This window comes from Neolamprologus multifasciatus, chromosome 22 (assembly GCF_963576455.1).
Source record: "Neolamprologus multifasciatus chromosome 22, fNeoMul1.2, whole genome shotgun sequence".
NCBI classification, from domain to species: domain Eukaryota; kingdom Metazoa; phylum Chordata; class Actinopteri; order Cichliformes; family Cichlidae; genus Neolamprologus; species Neolamprologus multifasciatus.
In genome coordinates, this window is record NC_140459.1 from 16,714,706 (window position 1) to 16,730,697 (window position 15,992).

At 45.2% G+C, this 15,992-nt stretch overlaps 1 protein-coding gene across 3 annotated transcripts in view; it reads left to right on the forward strand.

Moving 5' to 3' along the window:
* The window catches only part of jarid2b (jumonji and AT-rich interaction domain containing 2b), a 105,314-nt gene that overhangs the window by 12,649 nt on the left and 76,673 nt on the right, over positions 1 to 15,992 (forward strand). For 2 of the 3 annotated variants that reach the window (XM_085147583.1, XM_085147584.1), the window contains exon 1: positions 1 to 15,992. This exon is cut by the window's right edge. The exons of the other annotated variant lie outside the window; for it this stretch is intronic. The gene's annotated coding sequence lies outside the window, so the exon portion shown is untranslated. 3 annotated transcript variants of the gene reach the window in all.

The following is a 15,992-nucleotide window of genomic DNA, read 5'->3' on the forward strand; positions in this document are numbered from 1 at the left end:
CCCCCCCCCCCCCCCCCAAATCTTAAAATGGGGCAAGGGTGCTAAATGATGACAGGAAATGTTGACATTTGGGGTTTGAACTTTTTGGTGTGTGGAAAGGCCCAAATTGAGTTTGACTGACATGTCGGGCTCTTTACAGGATGAGTCTGTCATAGTTGTTTGGACACAGGATTTTCTTTCCTCCCCATACCTCAACGAACTTGAAAAGAGAGGACATGAAGCGCTGTCGTGGCTTCAGTCTGCACCACAATTACAGACGAACAGCCAAAACGTGCTCGCAGCCCCTGATGATCTCCCTAAAACCATGCCTCCCGCTCTCCCTCCCTCCCGTCCTCCCGTCTGTCTGCCTCGCTCCCACTCCCCTTTAATTTTTACTCCGCCGCAATATCCTACCTAGACCGTGATTGTTGTTTTCTGAGAGCTGGAGCGGTGTTGTTGTAACATAATCATTTAGTCTCCCTCCCGTGGTTCTGGCAAGCTGCACGCTGAAATCCATCCACTGCTCATTTTTATGGGGAGCAAATTTGTTGTAGCTACTGTGACTGCTGCTGGCTCTCCTTCGCACTGTATTTACCGCAGTAGATGGATATCTCCCCCTGCAAAACATTTGAGAGATGACACATGTTGTATATACACATTTAATATACCCCAGAGGTCATGCCTGTGAATTTGATTAGTGCGGGTGAAATATGATGGTTGTGATATCGAGTGACTTGGCCTATATTGAATTTTTAATCTCCCGTGTCGACTCCGGCTTACGTGACGTACTCTTCGTTCTGATCAGTGGCTTTGGAGCCGGAGCGTTTGCTGGGTGTCCCGTAGCGCCGAATCAAGGTAGTGAAACATGACACCTTGGGAATTTTTTTTTTTTAAGTTTAACTCTAAATTGTTTGTATTTTTATGGGAAAACAAACTAAAGTTGAGGCTGTTACAAGGATTCCTCAGAATGACAGTTTATAGCAGAGCCCCTTTGAAATACCGTGTGGCATCATGGGAAAACTCCTGTGTTCTTAGCGCTTCTGTAAAGCAAGAAACTAATCTTACCTGCTCACTCTCCTCCTATACAAATTATTAAATTAAAACACATCACTCAATTAGTTAGTTGAGTTATTATCGCATCTGCGGCGCAGACCAAATCCCCCTGAATACTCCCTTTCTGTGTGTGTCACAGATGGGGGCACCTAAAGGGGGAAACCCTGATCGATTTGTGGGGCCCAGAGCTGCACAGGGGGGCCCTGTAACATGACAGGGATTAGATATTTATTGTTTCAAGTGCAGAGCGAGTTGTTGACGTGAGGCCCCCCTCAGAGTTCCTAGCTGCGCTTGTGGTTGCAAAATCGCGAGAGGTTCAAACAGCGAGAGGTTATCGTCTCTCTCCTCTCGACGGTGGAATAAATCCCATAAACGATCCATCTACAGTGCGGTTTAAAAACCCGAAACGACCGCGAGTCTGCAGGATTAAACAACTCCGGCCCTCGCGGACGTGTCCACCGCTTTGACAGCGAGCTTGCATGAGATTTCCATAAACGAAGGCGTTGATATATGAATAACTTGTCAGATGGATTGATTTGCGAAGGCGTCTGTCACTCACAGACGCAGTTTATTGTGATTCAGGTCCAATCTGACCCATCAGAAGTTAACAGACATATTGAACAACTAGCCGATTCTAAATTGCTGTAGTTCACCTTTTTTTTTTTTTTTTTGGAAACAGTTATTTTGTTCGCCTCTTCTCATGAGAGAGTACAAAGTAAAGTTAGGCTGACACCAGACTTTGCTTTCCTTATGGGACGAATGTTCTGCATGACAAGGAGGTGAATGCGTATCCATTTGGAGTCTGCAGCCTCCTTTCTTCTGCTTTCTCTTTGTCCCGTTTTCTGTTCTTTCGCCCTCTCCTTTAGTATCTCTCAGGCTGGTAGGTGTTTTCAATGCAGCTATTGTCACTTCTCAAAGAGCGGGGGGGGCTCGTGAGACCCCCGTCCCCCTCCCAACAATGGGCACATGCTTCCCCCTCTGTGGGATTCCCGTGTCTTGGTGTGTGTGTGTGTGTGTGTGTGTGTGTGTGTGTGTGTGTGATGGTTGGAGGTGTGTGATGAGGCCTTTGTAGGACTGGGAAGCACCTCTCATCCCTCTGTCATACTCACCTGTTTTAGCTGCAGGTGTTATGGCAAACTGAAGATCAACCATGACCGTGGATAACCGCAACGCCGTTAAATAAAAATACACACAGCTGTGGGGTAATTTTACACTTGTGGGATTTTTAGACAGATTTCATGTATATCGAATTTTATCTGGAAACTACCTGAAACTACTTTTTTTTTTTTTTCTTTTTAAAGCTTTTATTAAGAATCTCTTTTAGCACAAGCGGCCTGCCTTTTTCAGCTGTAGCGCAAACCTTCTAACCTTTTATCATTTTGCTCTTTTTCATAAATATGAATAGCAGAACTGCTTTTGTTGAGGCATGCAAGAGACCTTTACTCTGTATTCACAGGCTATAATCCATGAATCGACTATTAGGCTGATTGACTGAGTTGTGGTCAAACTATCTGCAGAAAACCCTTTATGCTATGAGAATTAGTTACATTTTCAGCTATAATAACATGTAACCAACAAAAGGATCCCAACAGAAGCCAGGAGGAGTTTTATTAGTGCTTGAAGTGGTGCATGCGCTCTCATATGCCGTGTAAAAAGATGGATCTAACGGCACTTCTGATGTTTTCTCTGTCAGTTCTGGATGAATATTCGGTGCAGAAAACACATCAAGGCCATTTAATTTTTTTTTTGGGGGGGGGGAGGTTGAAAATTCTCTGAATGGAGATGCCTTGTGGGACATCCAAAGCTGCAGTGATGAAGAGGGGGAAAAATCTGTCCCTGTTGTTTGAGGATCAAGGCACAGGATTAGAAAATGTGATCTCTAAATACAAAACCTGAAAGCAGTAACAGTGGAGGCCTTAAAACTTAAAAGGTGCCTTTTGTGGCAGTGATGAGAAATCGTTCTCTCTTTAAAAAAAAAAAAAACACCTTTCTATTCTCCTCACGTACACAAACAGACAAGATGGCTGCTTGAGGCTGAAGCTGGCTGTTACACCTCCAGCCGACATAGGGGGCACCTTTTTTTTGTTTTGTTTTTTTTCTTTTTACCATCTCTTAACCACAAGAAAAAGAAGTAGGGGGGATTGAAACATTGGGTTAGGAGCTGCTCTTATTCCTGAGCATTCACACGAACAGCAGATTTTTTATTTATTTATTTTTTTGTCCTGCTGTCTTTCCGCAGAGTTTATGTTGAGCCTGCCCAGTGTTTCCCTCTGTGCGACGATAAAGAAGTAGGTCAGAGAAGAGATCCCATTCGGCTTGAGCTTAGCTGTTAGTGCTAGTGCATGTGCAATTGCATACATGTGTGGGCACACGGTGTGTAATTTGTTTCCTTCCGCCAGGAACCAGCCTGACCTCCTCCGGCTTCAGCAACATTGGGCAACTTTGTGTGTGTGTGTGTGTGTGTGTGTGTGTGTGTGGCAGCGAAGCCACGGCAGAGCTCTGCTCAGCACCGCTACAAGCAACAGAGTCAGCAGTCATATGCAGACTGATAGCTGAGGCGGAGACTGGACAGGGAAAGAACTTTTTTCTTTTTCTTTTTTTTTTGCTTTTTCAAAGATGGGGTGTTTGTTTGAGGAATGTCGAGAGAGGGGAAAAACGGGCACTGGCACGAAAGGCAGGCAAAGAAATGTAGAGGAGGAGGTAAAACTGGAAGGGTAAATTATGTCTCTCATACTCGCTCATTTCACAGCGCACTGCTGTTGTTAGGGGATGGCTGAGCTGCTCCACCCCTTCCCCCCCCACAAGAGCCAATCCACTATCATATTCCTCCCCATCCTGCCATCTGATTGGTGGGCTCTCTGAGCCAGAGGAATAAAATGGGATTGATGGGGTAATCTGGGGCCGGGGCTCAGGGCAGCAGTAAGGTAAGCCTAACCTGGGAATCGGGACAATTGTACAGGGCAAGAATGTGGCTGTGGTCGCACAACTGAGAGGAAACACATGAACAGCACAGATTTAAAAGTTTAAGTCTTTAGTTTTAAAGAAGACACACCACTCATCCTTTTAGCGCTAGTGTTTAAAGCATTATGTGCAAGTAATGCTTAATTCTGAATGTTCATGATAATGGCAGCATCTGTCATCAGTTTCCAAACATGACTTCTCAAATCCTAATGTGCCCCTGGAGTTGCTTTAAAGTATCAAAAGATAGACTAGGTAGCGTAAATAACTTTAAATATATATATATATATATATATATATATATATATATATAAATATATATATTGTATTGCACAACATGGCACTGCTGAGCTACAGAGGGCTAAACGACTGACTGACTTGGCAGAGGAAAAGCCACGGCTGCACCTTCTCCCCCCTGGGTATTGTCATGGCTCTGAATGGCTAATGGGAAGTGAAACCAGAGCTGGAGATTGCTCCGTAATGGCTTCTGAGCTATGTCCTTGGGTATGTTGTACGCTGTACAAGAGCTGAGTTTTCTTAAGCTTCGTTTGAAGCAGGAGAAATGCTAAAAAAAATGCATTTGTTACACATCTTTCTACTTCCATAGGCTGGGAGGCGATTTTTGAGGTAGCTTCTTCCTTTTATTCTAGCGATTTGTGAGCGCACGCAGTAAAAGTATGTGCTAATGACATTCAAAGCGCACAGATCTCTCTTGTGTGTTCTTCTTTGCTTCAGTCTCCCTAAGACACCCAAGTTGTCCAGGTGAATGTAGATGAGGGGAGAGATCAGGGCATGCTCTAATCAATGACCTGCCAAATACAATAAAAACCACTGCTTGCCTCTGGCCAGTCAATAAGTCATTGATTCGGAAGTGCAGGTGTTTGTGTGAGAGACTTCAGGTCCGGAAAACTTGTGTTGTATTTTTCCTAACTTTTCATGAATGAAAGTCACACTGATGATTATAACATTTAAACAATTTACCAAAATCTGCAAAACTGCCCACTGTGGCGACCACCCTGTGAATAAACGAGCAGCTAAAAGTAGCTGCTGCATCTTCTTCTTTCTGTTATCTAAAATATCGGTTAATTATAAAAAGTTACTTTTAGCAAGCTGATGGTTTTGGCTGCATCCATCCGCGATGCTCGAAACATCACATGAACTGTCCCAATTTCAGTTTCTGAGCACTCAGGGATTTTTGGAGGCTGCAGTCAAACTAATGTTACAGTGTTTTTCAGGGAAAATCCTTATATTTAATTTTACAGCACTGGCCTGATGCGCAGTATCGCTTGTAGTAGTAGTAGTACTAGTACGAATGTTTTCCTACTTTTGAGCCTAAAAAGAGGAGAAGTTTAATTAAAAAATAAATAAAAACTGGTCATTTTGTAGTATTTGGAAGAAAGATGACAAACTCAGATTCCGCTAATTGTGACTGTTCTTCTAACTCTAAGGTTTTCCATTGCTGTCACCTCTGTTCATACACCATTCTCATCATATCTGCGATATGCTTTTTACCCCCCGAAAGAGTGTCAAAGGCACGTCCACATTGAGCAAAAATCCCCGCCTTTTGGGTTACTGGGAACTGATCAGAGAAGCTGTGTATCAGCCTTTTTTGTTTTCTTTCTGAAATGACAGTCACCACAAACCACACACTTTCACACCTTGAGGAGGAGAAAGTTTGTGTGTGGCGTGCCTAAGCCGTCCCCATAAGGCCCACTCCCTTCTCCCTATATATACATATATTTATCTATATTTTAAAGCTAAAACCTGGTGGAATTAAAAAGGGTGACTCAACGGTCCAGCACCTCTGAATGAGCCCAGAGGATGAACAGGCCTCAAGTTAATTATTCAAACCAGCAGGAGAGTTGCCTGACATGCAAGCATGCACAGGGTTTCCCCAGGGATAGAGCAGGGGCCTCCTTCTTGGCCCTCCTGTTGCAGCTTCGACACGCAAACTGCGTTGAAAGAGTGAAAAATGGTTGTCTTTTAACTTGCGACAGGTGTTGTGAATCTCACGAAGAGTACAAGATTTCCTTTTTTCTTTTTATTTATTTAAATGTGAATTTGTGAATCTGTGTGCGCCGCCATTAAATGTTTACGGAGCTACTTGTATCTCTGGTTTCAGTCTTGCACGCATGCATGAAACATTACTTTCAGATAATATTTTAATCTTAGTCATCCGTATACTTTCCCCTGCACCGCCACCATTGCCGCCTCCTCCTCTTCCTCCTCAGCTGTATTGACAGGAAGACTACCTGATTTCAAATGAGTTTCATTATTACACAGCTGGCAAGAAAAGCCTCCATCACCAATAAACATCAAGAAGGGGAAAATCTGATTATGTCACCGCTGGTTTTCCAAAAAATAGTCACATCCACAATCTATTACGTTTGGTCCACTCACTTCTCCAACACTACACTTGATTGCCAGGAAATAAGATCCCACGTAGCTTTCTGTTTTCTTTCTCCCCCGTCAAATGACGCCGAGTCCTTATGCAGGTGAATTTACCACAGAGCTGTACGCAGACACACTGCTAGTAACACAAGCTGACATTTGCCCCTTCTGTCTTTGATCCCACTTATCCGTGGATTACAAAAGAAAAACGGCACCATGCTGTGTGTCTATACGCCGAGCCACATCATTACATCTTTTAGATGGTAATTTCTGAGAGCTCGTGTTTGTGTATGCAAGGCAGAGTGAGCGACGGTGTGTGTGTAGGTGTGCACAAGCTGATGGGGGGTGGTGGTGGTGTTTGTTTGAAACGACGGGACGCGATGGCTCTCGGCGAACAGGTCTTCCATCGGCTGCTCACTTTACCTGGCGGGGGAGGGGGGGGGGGAAGAGTGGCAGGTGCGACCTCTTCGGTGAGTGGAGGTGTGGAAAGCGAGTACAGTGCAGTTAGTACAAACGTAAGCGCCTTGACACGTACTCCTCCGTTGTGATGAGCAAAGCCGAGATGATGCAAAGCCGAGATGATGCGAAGCCACGCACTCTCACATACTCCTCCATTGTGATGAGCTGTGCAGATAGGATGCAGAAAGCCCAGAGTCAAGCGAGTGTGTTTGTGTGAATGCATTCATGTGGTAAAGTGCATGTTTACAGTTGGATCACACCACCCGAATGCTACAGCTAAAAAAAGTGTGAGATCTGAGTTTGTTGGTGGTTCTACAAAAGCTTTATTTTCTGGGGCATTTTAGCCCTAAGTACCTACGGAAATTGTACGCGGCAGTTTTAAGCAGAATTTGAGCTTAAAGTGGCAAACTTGGGTATTCTAGTTATCATAAAGGTGCTTTTCTTTTGTTTTTTGTTTAAAAGATAGAGTAACAGTGCCATGCACAGTGGAAATGGAAAAGCTCAGAGCTAGAAAATAACCCTTAAAACCATGGACAATGGAGAAATGGCTTGAGACATCTTGACAAGGGAAAAGAAAATGACTTGAAAGTGAGTCTGAAAGAGTGGAAAATCATGTCATTTTCTCCTTGATTGGTAGTCTTGTTTCTAAACTCTCACACTAATTGCCCGTACAGCCTACAGAATAGTTCACCTTGTGTTAGCATGTACAGCGGAGTCGTTCAGACGCTGCTATCTGTTAGCCTAGCACCACGTGTGGGTGGCTGGCTGGATTACAAAGGCTTCAGTGTGCCGGCCTCTCTTCCTACTGAGTCTTCGCACAGAGCAGTTTTGAATCTTTCTGACAGGATGCCATCCTCCCCCGCGCTCTGAAGCTTTAGTGGGAATGGGAACCCGGATACTGGTGATTGCAAACTTGGGGAACCTTAATTTTTTATTTTTTTTTTTAAATCCCGCATCACGCATTAGTTAGTTTTATGGCTAGAAAAGATGACCTCCTGAGGTTTGTATTGGTCTGCACAAGCGCAAAGGGATTGAAAGTGTGGGAAAAAATCTTGGGAAATGGAGGGGAGGCGGGTTTTGGGGGGGTTTACCCAAAGGCCTTCCTTTTTCTTCTTCTTTTTTTATTTTTCATGTGGTTTGCGTGGCTATCAGTCACCACAAACCCACCACTTATGCTAGAAATGGAGGAGGGGAGGGAACTTTAAAAACCTTTGATTTCAGCGAGGATTGTTTATTGGAGTAATGGTCCAGCTGTGACTGACATAGCTTGTCCAAAAAAATAAAGAGAGAGCGAGAGAGGGCACAGGTATGGTGTGATAGAGGCGAGGGATGGCGGAATAAGTTGTAGGCAAAAAGGAAGAGGAGAAAAGATGGGGAGCAGGTGTGGAGGGAGAGCGAATGGGAGACAAGTGGGGGAAGAACAGGGATCAATGGCTGTTCCCTAAATAACGGATGTTTGGGGCAGCAGCACTTTGGCCTGTCTTCCACTGCGAGCAGACACTGCACAGAAGCATTTATCTGTACACACACACACACACACACACACACACACACACACACACACACACACACACACACACACACACACACACACACACACACACTCTCTCCCCTGTGGCCTTTCCTGTGCTAATTCTGCTTCTTTTCCCGGTTATTTTGGTTAGAGTCTCTGTTAGCTCCAGACTACCCCATAGCCAATAAATTGCCAGTGCCTCCTGGGAATTGTGGTTTTTAAAGGGTCATAGTCACAATGTCCCACCCACCCCCAACCCACTTACCTCCCATCTCCAAGGGTGTGTAGAGTTCACCCCGAGCCTAACAACATTACATTACGCTCGATGTTACAATGCAGATGCCAGTTTGTCAAGGAGCACATGCATTCATTTGTTTCTCATATTTCAAATGTTTTCTCCGGGGTTTCTTCTCTCTGTTGTCAGGTTCCTCTGGTAAGACCGAAATGCTTAACCTCAGGAATCTAAGGAATGTCCTCGCAGACCTCAGCATCTGCGCATAAACACACTTAATGCCACGTCATTCTCACTACATCGCATTTTTCTTGTATTGCTTCAGGTTTCCTTCCGTTCCCTTTTTGTCAGTGTGAGATGAACGGGGCTCGATAGATTGATACTGATTATTTATGCACGGGCCAGCGCAAAGGCGCTTCTCCACGCTGACCTGTGAGGACCTCGCTTTCAGTGACCTTTTGCTTTGGGCCAAAAACGGACAAAATGAGCTTGTACGCAGAGTGCGCGAGTGTTTTAAGCTTTTTATAGCAGGATAAACGCTTTGCAAATCATTTTGAACTTGTTCTTCCTGCTCAGTTGAGATGAGAACACACACACACTCTCTCACACACAGTGAAATGCACAGGAGCACACATTTGATTGTCTTTCTGCGCTCTTGGCTCTGAAGTCGTGGCTTGATGGAAAGTGTAGTTTGAGTGGTAGATCTCTTTAAGTTGTCGCCGTTGTCTGAAGCCCTAAAGGTGTTCTACTTCGCCGAAACGTGCTCCTCAGGTCTCAGCCTCTGGCACTTTTCCAGCTTCCGCGCGTGGGCGTGTTTTTGATGGACGGAAAGGAGAGAGAGGGAAAAACGGTCTTGATTACAACCAGGAACGAGAAACCAGCGTTTCCTCCTCTGGAAAGGAAGACGATAATCAAGAGGAAAAGGGGTCATTGCCAGGTTAAATCAAGGAATTTATGCCCCCTTCTTTTTCTTAATGTTTGGGGGGGGGGAGATAAATTTGGACATGACACATATACTCCGATTTAAAAAAGAAAAATAATAAATTCTGGGTCTCTGGATGCTCTCGTAGTTTATTAGAACATCTGCTGCTGTTTACGCCAGCTTTAAAAATCCGTCAGCAGCACACATGACCAGTGGAACTTTTTTGTTGTCTTTTTTCCTTTTTTCTCACAGAAACCTGTCAGCTCAGTTTTTCAAAGCTTGACGACAGCATCACAAACTTTTTTCCCCTCCCTCGGCTCACTCGTTCCTAACCCCGTTCTGCTGATTCCAGCATGCTTCCCTCCTTGCTGCACACAAATGTTTCCTCATAAGAAATCTTTCTGGGTTTCATTAAATAATGAAGCCGACATGAAAAGAACGATTCAGGGGATTCTGACTCAGACCTGGATTTGCCTCCAACGACCAACTCTCCCTCTTCTTTTCTTTTCCCCCTTTTTTTCCCCCCCGGCTTTGCATCATCCCCCTCCTTTCATAATCATAGCGTTTCATTGCACCGTAACCAGGGGGACCGATTTGAGTCAGCTCAGTGATCGGGAAGGCTTTGTTGTGGTTGCTGCAGTAGCATCATTTTTCTGAGACAAACACAAGTCACGCTTTGGAGGTATTTCCTAAACTCGGGGCACGGGTTGATGACGAAGTGGGAACTCCTGTGTTGTCACTTCCTCCCCCCCTCAACGTCAGATTCTGTTGGAGATAAACACGAAACCCTGGCGTCGGTTTAAAACGTGTTTTCTGTTTTCGTTATTATTAGCGCCGTGGTTTGACATTGTGGTTTGACCATCCTCTTGAGTATGTGATTTCCCCGCTAAAGAAAGACAGTAATTGTGGCAAGAGGAAAAAGTCGATCATCTGGGTGGGGCAGACGAAACGGGCCGAAATTGCACCGAACAGACGAAATGAAACGCAGCGCAGGATTTATTTTTTATTTTTGGGGATATTAAACAGATTGTTGCAGCTCGGTCTGTGGTGAATATCAAAATCTCATTTGTGGTTCAGGCTGCTTCTGTCTCTTGTAGCTTGTCTGAGTCACAGCAAGCCTCTTTCTTTTTCCTTTTTTTTGGGGTTGTTGTCAGACTTTAAAGACAGAGACACCACCACCTATTATTCACTCATGGAAAGATTTCAGATGTTTAACTTGACAAATATGGGTTTTGTTTTGGTTTTTTTTCCTCCCTTATGCAGTGATGCAAGAAGCCGGGGGGAAAAAAAGAGGGGATTTGGAAGCAAACTTGGACCGCATGCTGTGGTCTAAACCGACTATATAAAACTATATTAAACTAAGCATTTGTAGACCTTTAACCAGACTGCTCATTCGTCTATTGACATGAACCTGACCTCAAAGCACGGGCTCTTTTTACTCACCAGTGACATTGTATATACATTGCATAGGGCTCTCCCATTGAGTTTCTGTGTTTCATTAACAGTCCATTTGGCTGGAATCATTTCAGAGACCCTATAAAGTGGCTTGTAAGTCAAGAGCTAGGGGGAGTTTTAATGTGGTCGGGACGCCATATCACTCACCTGACCGTGCTCCTCTGGTTATTTAGGTTTTCCTTTGATCCTGCCGAGTAAACCCTTCCCCACCCCTCGCACGTGGTCGATGATTAAGCAGACGGCTCCAGAGTTTAGACAGTTGTCTGAGGGTGTATATGTGTGCAGGATCCTAACCCTAACTTGTGCCAGCTTGGATTTGAATGAGGAGTTTCATGTATCTAATGGTAGATTTTGGTAAATCCATTTGATGGAGTGCAGATAAATGTGCGTACCCTTCTCAATAGGTTATTGCGAACCACATCCATCCATGAAAGAAAAGCTCGAGAGCGTGATTCCATAGTGGCAAGTAAATGGAGATGGATGGCCGGAGCCGGAGTGTCTTGTCCGTGTTTTTTAGTGAGTGGACACCCAGGGCAGCGGTGGAATGCAGTTTACGCTACAATGCGGAAACGCTGATGCTCTTATATGGATTTACAGCACGCAGCAGAGCTTTGAGTGAAGTGAGGGAGGATTAGGCCGAAGCTTTTTGTGAGCCACGGAATGCAGAAGCGCTCAGGGTTGCAGGAGAGTGTGGGATCTCGCTGTTGAAAGATGGTAAACCGGGTCGTCATTGGAAATAATTTGGTATATAGGAAGAGGCATGTGGAGGGGGGAGGCAGCGAAACAGATATGTTTGGCTTGTATTGAATAGTACCCCCATGCAGCTGCTCCCCAATTTACAGCTGTAACTTGGTCTGTACCGCATGACGCGAAGCTTTTTCTAGGGTTGCCAAAATGTCTCGTTGAGGCTGAAAAAGTCTTTCTTCACGCATTTGTGGGTTTTCATGTGGCTCATGTGTACTCGTGAAGAGATGATCAGATGTCCCAGCTGCACTACGCCGAGGTGTACGAGCACAAGCAGTTATAGTTCAGACCTTGTGCTCCTGCCCGTCTGTGTGTGTTTCAGTGAACGTATCCGTCTGACAAGTTGCGTACTTCCTGAGCTCTGCTGCGACGAAGCCACATTTTGCTGGCTGCACATCAAGATCACTTCTCCCTCGCTTGGGTCTGATTCCTCTCTGAGCGACTGCTCATCATCTCGTCAGCCTGACTCACACAGGTCTCCGGCACAGATGCCTTGGCCCATTTTTGCATGTGTGCGAGTGTTTGTGTGAATAAGTGTGTGCGTAAGCGCACCTCCTGCTAGCCCTCAGCAGGACTGCCAGTCAGTTTGCGACTACACTCCCACGCATCTCCGTCTCTTCTGCTTTCTCACCATTGCTCTCCCCCTCTCCCCCCCTCCCCCCTCCTTCTCCTCCTCCTCTGCTTGCTTCCTTTTCTCTGGCTGTCCTTTCGCCGCCTCTAAAATCCTAATCAAATCAACCAAGTTCCACGCAGGAAAATGAGGGCATAATTACAGCCATCTCCGTCGCGCTGTTCATTAGTGAGACTTCACGTTAATCCGCGAGGGTTTGCTACTTACGCCGAAATGGAAGGATGGGAATTTGGGATTTGGACGAGTGCCGGATGCGAACGTGAGAATCTCTCACATCGTTCTCAGGCCACGCCTCATGATGTAATGTCTACCAAGAGAGGCAACCCGCTGACTAAAGCTGAAAGGCTCCGTGTGTATGTGTGTGTATCAAAATTTCTTCTACCCTCTTTGCAAATGCAGTTGGTGTTTCGGGGGAAGTAGATATAAAAGCTGTTGTGAAGACACTGGATGGAGCGTAGCTTTCCTATTCATTCAGCCTCCTCCTGTCAAACTCGTGCATACTGACTCAGGCGGGTGTCGACTCCCAGTGGAGATGGTGCCTCTGCTGCAGCGTACAAATAGACAGACAGGACCTTGTACACACAGCAGCTCTCTCTGTCTTTCTCTCTCTCTCTCTCTCTGTAATGCACTATCGACCTCCTCTACTTTGCAGACCTTGGGCTCTCCAGTGGCCCCAACCTGTTAAGTGCACACACACACATGCACTGTGACCATGCTGACCTTTTTAGCTCACAGAACGAGACTTGATTTCCAATACGGCTTTGTCTTACAGCACTCTGCCCCCCCCATCCTTCCTGCAGTCAGTGTTAATGTGATTAAGCTTGTGTGCCTGCTTCTAGCATCCTGTTTTCTTTTGTCTCTGTGTCCACCTCTCTTGTTTTCTGTCCTTCCTCTGTTTGCTGTCGTAGCTGAGGTAACGGCACGCCGGGGATCCTTCCTGTGCACCGCCACAACTGTGTGCTGAATCACTAATTGATTTTTATCAATCGCTTTCACGGTATTGTGGAAAACATTCTGACTGTTCGAAGTCTAATTTTGCTGACTCCTTTTTTTTCTTTCCCCCTCACCCCCAGGGTCCCTCCCTCTTTCTATCTCATAAACACTTCCCGCCCCGCTTCGGTAATGCTAACACAATGTCATTTCCTGTCTAAATTGGTAAAAAAGGGCCTAGGGAATCACGGCACGCTTAATGAAGCATAGAAGCCGCTTTACCTGCTAGAGGACCCGGGCTCTTTAACTTGGCGATTATGTAAGCGCAAGGTTGTATTAGTGCACCACAAGCTCTTTATTAACCTTGTTGCTTGTTTTCCTATACAATGAATCGGCCTGAGTTTTAAATTGCGGACAGCTCCGTGCAAAGACGGCGGCTTTTGTTGTGCCAGAGTAACATCGGACAGCACCGCGGAGCCGCGTCACCAGGTTCCATAAGTGCGTGCTGTTCAGCCGTGCAGTTGACGTGACCTTTAAAAGGCAATAGCTCGCTCGCGAGAAGGTTAATTTCTAAATTTGCTGAATATTTCTTTTTCCGCCACACAGGAAATACCACCGGCGGCTGCTCGACACTTCATTTATCAAGAACCCAAAGCAGAAATTTTCAAAAGCCAGAGAAGTTTATTTGGCTTCACAGCTCATTCGTCCCCTCCAGCGTTCCCCAAATCTCATTAATGAGCAGAACCACCCCCCCCCCCCCACTCCCCATATGGGTGGTGGTAGTAGTTGCATAGATACCCTGAGCATGTGTATATATAGTTGATCTCATCTAGATGCGCTGAGTGATAATGGATCTATTGGAAGGCATTAAAGTGAAGGTGTGGCTGTCTCAGATATGGATAGAAATGACAGCCATGGGAAAAAGATGACCTCACTTAGGAGCCCTTTGTGGCGGCGCCTTCTGGGTGTCATGTCTGTCTGTCTCTCCTTTTCCTTTGCTGCTTCTCTTCTACCTCTGGCAGCAGGCGCCAGGCTGTCAGGCTTTAAGTGTGTCTATCTGTGTAAGTGTGAGTCTGCACATGGGTTTGGACCATTTATGCTTAGGGCAGGGAGTTGTGGGCAGCTGAAGCATACGGTGTCTCCTGAAGCAAGGGGGGCAGGAGCTCTTCAAGACTTTTGATGCACCAATGTACATGTCAGAAGCATTCCTTCTGACATGTACCATATTAGCTCATTCATTTCTTTCTTAGTTCTTTGGCTGATCTAAAAGAAAAGATTCTCCTCCGAGCCATCTGTGTTAAGTTCGCATGTGTTTTTATCTAAATGAAAGTAGAACTCTGACCCTCTGAGGCCCATAATGGCCCCGGGTGCCCAGCAAGTTTGTAGTACTGTCTACTGTTTGAATAATATCACCATTTAGCAATAAATCAGGAATAAAAAAACGGCTGTCAAACTCTTTACTGTACTGTAGTGGCGGCTCTCAGCTCACCGTTTACCTCAGATGTCAAAAAACCCGGTGTGGCACGATGAGGCTGTACAACTTTGTGAAAGGCTCACTTAAGTGAAGCTCACTGGTGTCCAATAACAGTGATGCTGAGGGAGACAGGTGGGCAGATAGAACCAAATATCCACGGCTGGAATTGGTATTGGATCGATGCTAGTGCGATACTATCGACACTTTGTTTCTATCCTCTATGTTCAGTATGTAGCCGTGACTTCTCTTAAATAAATGATTTTTTTTTTTTGTTAGGAAATGAAAACATATTTCGAACATGCACTATGAAAAATGTCTGAGCCTTTCTGTGTCTGTTGTATTTATAGCCTATGGCACATATAAACAACCCAAAATGCTTTAGAGATGGGCACATTTACATTCCAGATCTCCATATAAACAGTTTCAAGATAGATGAAAAGCCGTATTTTGTATTGGATTAATTAATTGTTGTGGAAAGTAAAACTGAGTGGTTCAGTGGTCTTTAAAATGTGTTCGGAATTTGCAAACTGATGATTCAAATAAATGATTTAAAAGAGTAGTTGCGATGTAATGCGTTGACCCTGTCTGTCTGGAATATGTGTTTTTGTTTTCTACCATGGCAGTATGCTGGTGAGAGACACAAAACTGAGTGTCTGGCAGGCTGGGGAAGGGCATGTTTTGGGGTTTGGAAACAACCAGACTTTGTAAAGGCCAGTGGCCTATTTGGCCCGAGAGCCTCAGGCTTCTCCCCAGCCAGTCCCGCCTGCCTCCAGCAATATTTACGACCATTTTTTGGCAGGTGAGAGGATCTGAACGAGCATTCGTGATTTGGCTCACATGTCTCCAACTGCCTTGTCTGGGCCGAGCAGAACGCCTCGCATGCTGTAGTTTTTAACACTCTGCTAATTGAGCCCCATTGAAGCAAAAGTTGGTTTGCCTTACAAAGCGACACTCCCTTACATATGCATTTAAATTATTTTTTTTTTAGGTATACTGTCAGCACTTTCCTCTGTTTAGAAAGCTTTATATCAGGAGAGAGGAAGTGAAATGTCTGCATCACTGTGAGTTTTGGACTTTGCTGAATAGAAAATTTGGGCCTGAAACTGAAACTGGCAGAACTGCAGAAACAAGCTCCACAAGTTTCCCTGAAATTGCTGAGAAATGGTCTCGGTTCAGACTCCTCAGGTCTGAATTGTGAATAATTTTGGGAGAAGAGGCACGGCACTGTACCGGAATTATTTCCAGCGTTCG